The sequence below is a fragment of the Chelmon rostratus genome, chromosome 16 (assembly GCF_017976325.1).
Source record: "Chelmon rostratus isolate fCheRos1 chromosome 16, fCheRos1.pri, whole genome shotgun sequence".
NCBI lineage: Eukaryota > Metazoa > Chordata > Actinopteri > Chaetodontiformes > Chaetodontidae > Chelmon > Chelmon rostratus.
In genome coordinates, this window is record NC_055673.1 from 23,458,227 (window position 1) to 23,464,958 (window position 6,732).

At 39.1% G+C, this 6,732-nt stretch overlaps 1 non-coding gene across 1 annotated transcript; it reads left to right on the forward strand.

Moving 5' to 3' along the window:
- The first annotated feature begins 950 nt into the window (after positions 1 to 950).
- Positions 951 to 1,022, forward strand: trnaq-cug. Its single transcript has one exon. It is a non-coding gene; the product is annotated as a tRNA-Gln (tRNA).
- The last annotated feature ends 5,710 nt before the right edge of the window (positions 1,023 to 6,732 follow it).

Consider the following 6,732-nt stretch of genomic DNA (forward strand, 5'->3'; position numbering starts at 1 on the left):
ATATTTCATTTGATGGATGAAACAGATCTTTGCCTCCTCTCAGACTCCCCTATGTGAGCCACAGAGGGAGGCACAGTGATGGAGAAAGCCCAGCAGCTGACAGCCTGTCATAGAGTAAAGCTCGGTGTCAGCCGGGCAACACTTTCCCATTGACATTAATTGCAGGTGACAGGGCTAAGAACAAGGCTCCACACAATGACAATGATGACTCTGGAGGAAATTCTTCATGGTGTCCCCTTCATCGGCTGTGACAGGAGTGATTATGCAGACTAGGAACTTGTCAAGACCACATTATTAGACCTTGAGTGGCTGAGGAGACCTAATATTGGACAAAAGACAAACATTTTTTTTCACTCTAGTAACTGAATTTTGAAACTCTGGTTTGAATTTTTGGATTTAAATGCTTATCTCTGCTTTTAGGGTTCAATGTGACAACAACGAGAGAAGTGACTTTGTGACTTTTTGTGAAGTTTGTTGAAATCAGCAATGACAGCTCCTAAAGAGGACAGTGTAGATCAGGGCTCCTTAGAGTTGGGATGGCAAGTCAATCTGGTCCCAGCCCATATTGTCAACTGGCAGCTCGCGGGTCACATCCAGCCGGCCGTATTCCCACCTGGCCCGCAGAACATCACTGAATTCAGAAAATGTGCGTGTCTAATGTTACTCACCAGTGGAAGAGGCCAGGTCTGTCCTGAGAGCGACAGTCGATCAGCTTTCCAGTCTCTAGTAATGAGCCAAAAAGTCTGTTTTTGATAGTTCACCTGCTCTGCGGACAGTCACGGAGAATCATTGGATGCAAGAGGCAACACTTGGGTTTCTGTTTGTTAGCTAAGTATTGACAGTAGTATCAAGTCTCAAACTGAGTATTGTTGTTTCCTTCCTGGGATCCTGAAGGAGAGTTTGTTGTTGAGATAAGGACTGAGGCATTGGGATTTTAAATGTAAGCCAGTGGTTCCATGGTGTAATGGTTAGCCCTCTGGACTCTGAATCCAGTGATCTGAGTTCAAATCTCAGTGGGACCGGTCACTCCTGAAGTTCCTTTGCTGGGGGTTAATGAAGTCTATTTTTTTCTTCATAAAAAAGAGGCGTCACTGGGTTTTTGGTTTGTTTTCATTGGCCAGCTGTTGTATTGAGTCCCAGAAGAGGAGTTTTTAGTTGAGATAAAGACTCATTCACTGGTAGTTGAACTGTGGGTTTGTATGCTGCACTGAGGTCTTTTCTGGTTCAGTATCTAGTTATCATTATGGATTTTTCATGTTTTTTAACTGTGAAAACTGGTATAGATGATGCAAGTAAAATGAATTTGCAAAAAAAGTGTAATAAACAATAAGGGTTAATTGGGTGTTGTTGTTTTTTTTTTTTTTTTTTTTTTTTAAGTGTGGCCCCCACAGAAAAATTGGAGATTGGAACTGGAGATCATTCACATCAAATCAATAAAATCTAGAAATTGTTCCTGCATCAAAATCAACATTTTGATTATTTTTACTATTCGTATTTTTACATTTCAGTTACATGCAATCAGTTTTGCATTACACAATCTTTTTTGTTGTTGTTGTTTGTTATTCGCTGGAGGGTATTGGCCCTTCAAAGCAGTCTTGTCATAAATTCAGGATTAAGTTAATAATAAATTGGACAAGTACATTCCTTAGGTCATCCTCGGTGAGTCCTGGCCTAAGTAGGCTTATAGCCTCACAGAGCTGCTAGCATGGCTGTAGACTCTAAGCCTTGGTAAATAGCAAACATTAGTCATACAAACATTAATATGTTTGTAGTCATGCTCTGCCAAATAGGACATCAGTATATCAATATACTGTCGAACGAATGCACTACACATTTTAGTCTTTGCTCATGTCACCAAAGTGGGTACTTTGAGGAGGGCTACACAGTCTGTGACAGGGATTTACTCATGTCGCAGCGTTTTAAGGAACAAAAGTCTTCAAGAATTCACTTATAGCCTTGTGGGACAGCTAACAAGAAAAGTACCATTACATTTTACAATATATTTTAAACATGTTGTTTCGTGCATTCTCTGATCCACCACCCACCTCCCAGTATGCACCTCAGTACATGCACACACACAAATACACTCCCCACCCCACCCTCCAGTTTTCTTCCTCCATGCGTTTTTCAACACCTTAAGGTGTCATCTGCAGAGCTGTAATGGCTGCTGTAATGGTCCTGAGATAAGTGCTTTGAACTCGTTGAGTGTAATCACCTTAGAAATTTCCCTCTGAATCATTTCACATATTTGGAGCATTCCAATTACTCTATAATTTATGCTCAGCACTTAGACTACGGGACACTAACACTCTCCACTGAAACTCAGGGTAATAACAATAAATTTACTGTAGTGATGAAAACTTACATAGAATTCAAATTTTTTATTGAAATACATTCAGGCCAAGCCTTCCAATAGGAAAACAGCTAAGTAATAAATTCTAAAAATAGCACCTGATACCACTTGAAACTTAAAGGGCACTGATGCTGAGACTAGTAGCCTATACTGAAAGTACCAAAATATTTTTAAGATTTGAAATTGATTTTATTTTTTAGACATTTTTTCCTATTGAAGTTGACAAATGTTTTACTTATTTTGCAAACTTGAAAAGCAAATATACCTGTATATCTCTCTCTCTCTGTGTGTGTGTGTGTGTGTGTGCAAATGAATGTGGGCACAAGATGCAGCTCAATGTAACCAATTCATACATATCTAGATATGTTTGTTTAACCCTTTCCATCAATCACACTCCTTCTTCATCCACTCATGACGTGTGTGAACACACAGAGATGATACACAGTTTAAGGAGACTTTTTAAGGATATGAGTATATCTGACGGCCGGCTGCAGATCAATGCCCACATATCCACAAAAAGTCATAAGAAAAGATGCTTCTTCAGATCTTGCCTCATGTTTGGAAGTTTCTTCAGTATCAGCAGTAAACCAGTGACTGTTTTCTCTACGTTCTCTGTTATGGTGCAGACAGGAACTACAACTGCATGATGCTAATTTCATGGTGCAAACTGGGGCTCGATGTGTAGCCCAGCTCACTTCACTGCATTTACTGACTTCATTACAACATTATACTTACTGCATGCGTCTCTCAAAGCAAAACTTAAAACAAGACTGAACAAAAAATCTAAGTTTCAAATGGATTAACCCTTTGAACCCTAATATCTGGGTTGGTTGAAAGGGTTCAGCTTTATTATAGCACCCCTCCATGGTGGACATGGGTGATGTTTTGCATGTGACCATATCTGCCAACTTAATTTCACCCAAGAATATTTCACCTTTGCACACTTGATGGTTTAGACCTTTGAACCAATATTAAGTGAAATCTGTCAGAGAAAAAAATAAAGTTTTTTGGAGTAATAACATTAATAATACTTATGAATTAGTGCTCGGTGCAAAATGATTGTATTTTTAAAAATGGACACATCATGAAGCAGAGGCCTGGTGCCTGGTGTGTGATGAGCCTGTCACAGGAAGAGAGAAGAGTGGATATCAGTTCTCTCTTTGATACACATCTCTCTGCTGTCATGGAGAGTGGACTTACACCCTTTGGCTCACGAAAGCACTTGATCTGATTGATGAAGATCTAATTCAAGATTTAACTCTGAGTGAACATACTCACAGTTTACTGAACTAACTCAGACATGCTTTCTGGCTGAGAGGAGTTAGAGTTGATGATCATTTTCTCTGGATCATCACTCTGAGTGACATATGACACATTACACATAACCATTTTAGCAGTTATTTATATAAAGATATTGATTTGTGCATCTTTATACAAAAATTCTGTTTTTTCCTCCTGGATACTATCGACCTGGGAACGCAGCAACAACTAAAAAAAGAGGCTTGAGATGTCTTCACTTCTGAAAGAAAGCTGTGAGTCCACTCGAAAGTTCAAGTACAGTGAAGTTGAACCACAAAGTTTGTAAATTGTAGATGTTACAATAGCATACAGGGCAACCCTCCAGTATTTCCGGGGATTGTACCGTATACCTTTGTATCCCACTCTTCTCCCACTGAAATGTTTTCATGAAATTTCCCATATTTTTAACCTCAAAAAAAAAAAAAAAAAAAAACATGGCAGGAGGCATAACTGTCTACTTCATCTGTTTGCTACAGCCTTGAGAAGCTTGATGGAGTAGTGAAGGTGCAGTCATTGGTGTAGCAGGATAGCATGGCAGGGAGCGTGGGGAATGAAAAAACAGCCATCTTCAATGACTCACTCTGGTAACAGATAAAAAGAGCAGAGTTTACATTTTAATCTGGGTGAAATAATATGAAAATGTGACAATCCTTAAAAAACACAGCAGCAGCAGTGAAACCGCCTGAGTCGCAGTGGAGAAAGGAGTCAAAAAGTTAACACTGTTACATTTTATTCAGCATCGTCCACTCATTCATCATTTCCCACACTTGATTTTCCATAATGGATGATGAAGTGCTGGAATCCAACTGTGTGTTACAGTCAGAATTTAGATGTATTTATTCAGCTGTAACCTGACACGGACAAAATACAGGTGGCAGCAGGTGAAGATGAAAATATGGTGGAGTGCTTTGGCAGCTGAATGGTTAATGTGCCCACCACATAACTGTATCACAACATTGCCAATTCATTTCCTTTTGGAGACCCTTGTTGTATGTCGTACCCCCTCTCTCTGTCACCATGTTTCTTGTCTGCCGCTAAGACATCAAAACTGTCCAATACATGCAAAATGCTCCCCTTATTTCCTTGGAAAGAAGCACCTGAAAACACATTATTGGCAGCAAGGACTTGGTCACCTGGGGATTCAAGCCCTGGACCTCTGTAGCCCCAGAGAAGGTAAACTACTGACTGACCACTAGGGTGGCATGGTTTCCACACATCTTCTCACAAGTTGAGGCAATGACATATCTCCAAAACTGGGGTGTTTTTGTCTATTTAAACTTAAGATATAGCAGTAAAGATGTTGGTGATTAAATTTTTGAAAAAAATCACATCATTCTGCTATGTCAGAAACTGTGGTGAAGTTTGATCAAACATTTCATACTTTCGCCTTAGGACGTATCTGAACACCATTCGAAACATATGATATCTATATCTTCTGCGTCAATTTTTGTAGCATTTGAATGAAGACGTGTGGAAATATGTTGATTGAGCTAGCATATTTTGAAAAAAAATATTTCAAATCAAATTCTGAATTGACCATAGGGTGCTGTGGAGGAACCTTCTGTCCTTCATCACCAGATGTGCTCTCGTGGACCTGACATTTAAGTGATTTTTAAAAAAGGTGAGTTTACTTTCACAAACCATTCCCCTCGTTGCCGGTCACAACCAAACTTTCTTCACTGAATTGAACATGACCATTGAACAAGGAAAATATTTCACTCAAATTCATGCAGTTAATAATGAGATATAAACTTTCGCATTTGTGGCGACCCCTAGTGGCAGAATATCCCAGAACCAAGCTTGGACCTAGCGTATCCCAACACATGCACAAAATTGGTTACAGTAGCTTACGCCAACTTTCTTTTATTCATTTATGTCAAATTGAACATAAAGACACAGTTTTAAAAATGTTTCAAATTCAAAGATCTGAAAAAGTGCTTTTTGGTTCCAAAGTTATACGGCAAAATGCAAAGTTTAGGAACATTGTGGTTTCTTAGACTCACACAAGAAGAAGAATCCTTTTCCTTTTTAGGGTTCTTGCAGCTTTGCTAAAATACAATTCATATAATTTCTAATCTCATGTTAGAATATTCATATTGTAACTTGTGCTTTGCTCTGTTGGATTTATATCTTGTATATCTCGTGGTGTAGTATTAATTCATATATCATACATATGTGCATTCTTTTGTTGCTACTCAACAGTGAGTTTATTCTAACTCTTATATGATATCAGTGTAATCTTTCATTATAAAGAATGTCAGTCTGAGCGTCCTGTTCAGCAGTCAGCTGTGTAAACAGAACAGTCATTAAACAGCCATGGTGTCACTGGCCTTTACTACGTGATTACCACAGAGGCAGTAATCTACTCATCACTTGAGTACTGAGGATAGTGCACACCACAAATCTGGATTTATCAATAAACAAGATCATTGTCATTGTCAACAATTTGATTACAGTATGAATAAAATCACCAGCTGGCTTATCCTTAACACTAAGATCAGGAGAACAGTTTTACAGCCACGAATACACCACTGGTTTAAACTTACCTAGCTTCCAATTCCAAGATGATGAATCAATCGGATACAAACAACTGAGTACAAGCTAACATTCAGTTTTAGATGTTCATCCTTCTGTTTCACACTGGCAAGCCTAAACTGATTGTCTTTCCATTTTTTCAGTAGCTTAGCCGTCGTAGGCTGAAGCACATTGGAGCCAACTATCCATGAAAAGAAATCCTGCCACTGCCAAACAGGAAACAGATCTACATCAAATATCATTTATTCCAAACTAAATTTTCGATCAATAAATAATAGTATTTTTTGGGAACACCACAATGTTACCCGAATAAAGAGATGCAGGAAAACAACAGATGCATTGTGCACTGCATGATATTAAACCCCATTCTTTTAATGCTGCAACCACGTATGTGCGTTCATTCACACACACACTCACACACACAAACATTTGACCTCCACTGCAAATTTCCGCCTCCATAGGGTGAAAACTGTGGCTGCCAGAGCATGGGGAAATTTTTATGGACCAACCACCCGGCCAACCGACAGCTACAGAGCTGCTGGGGA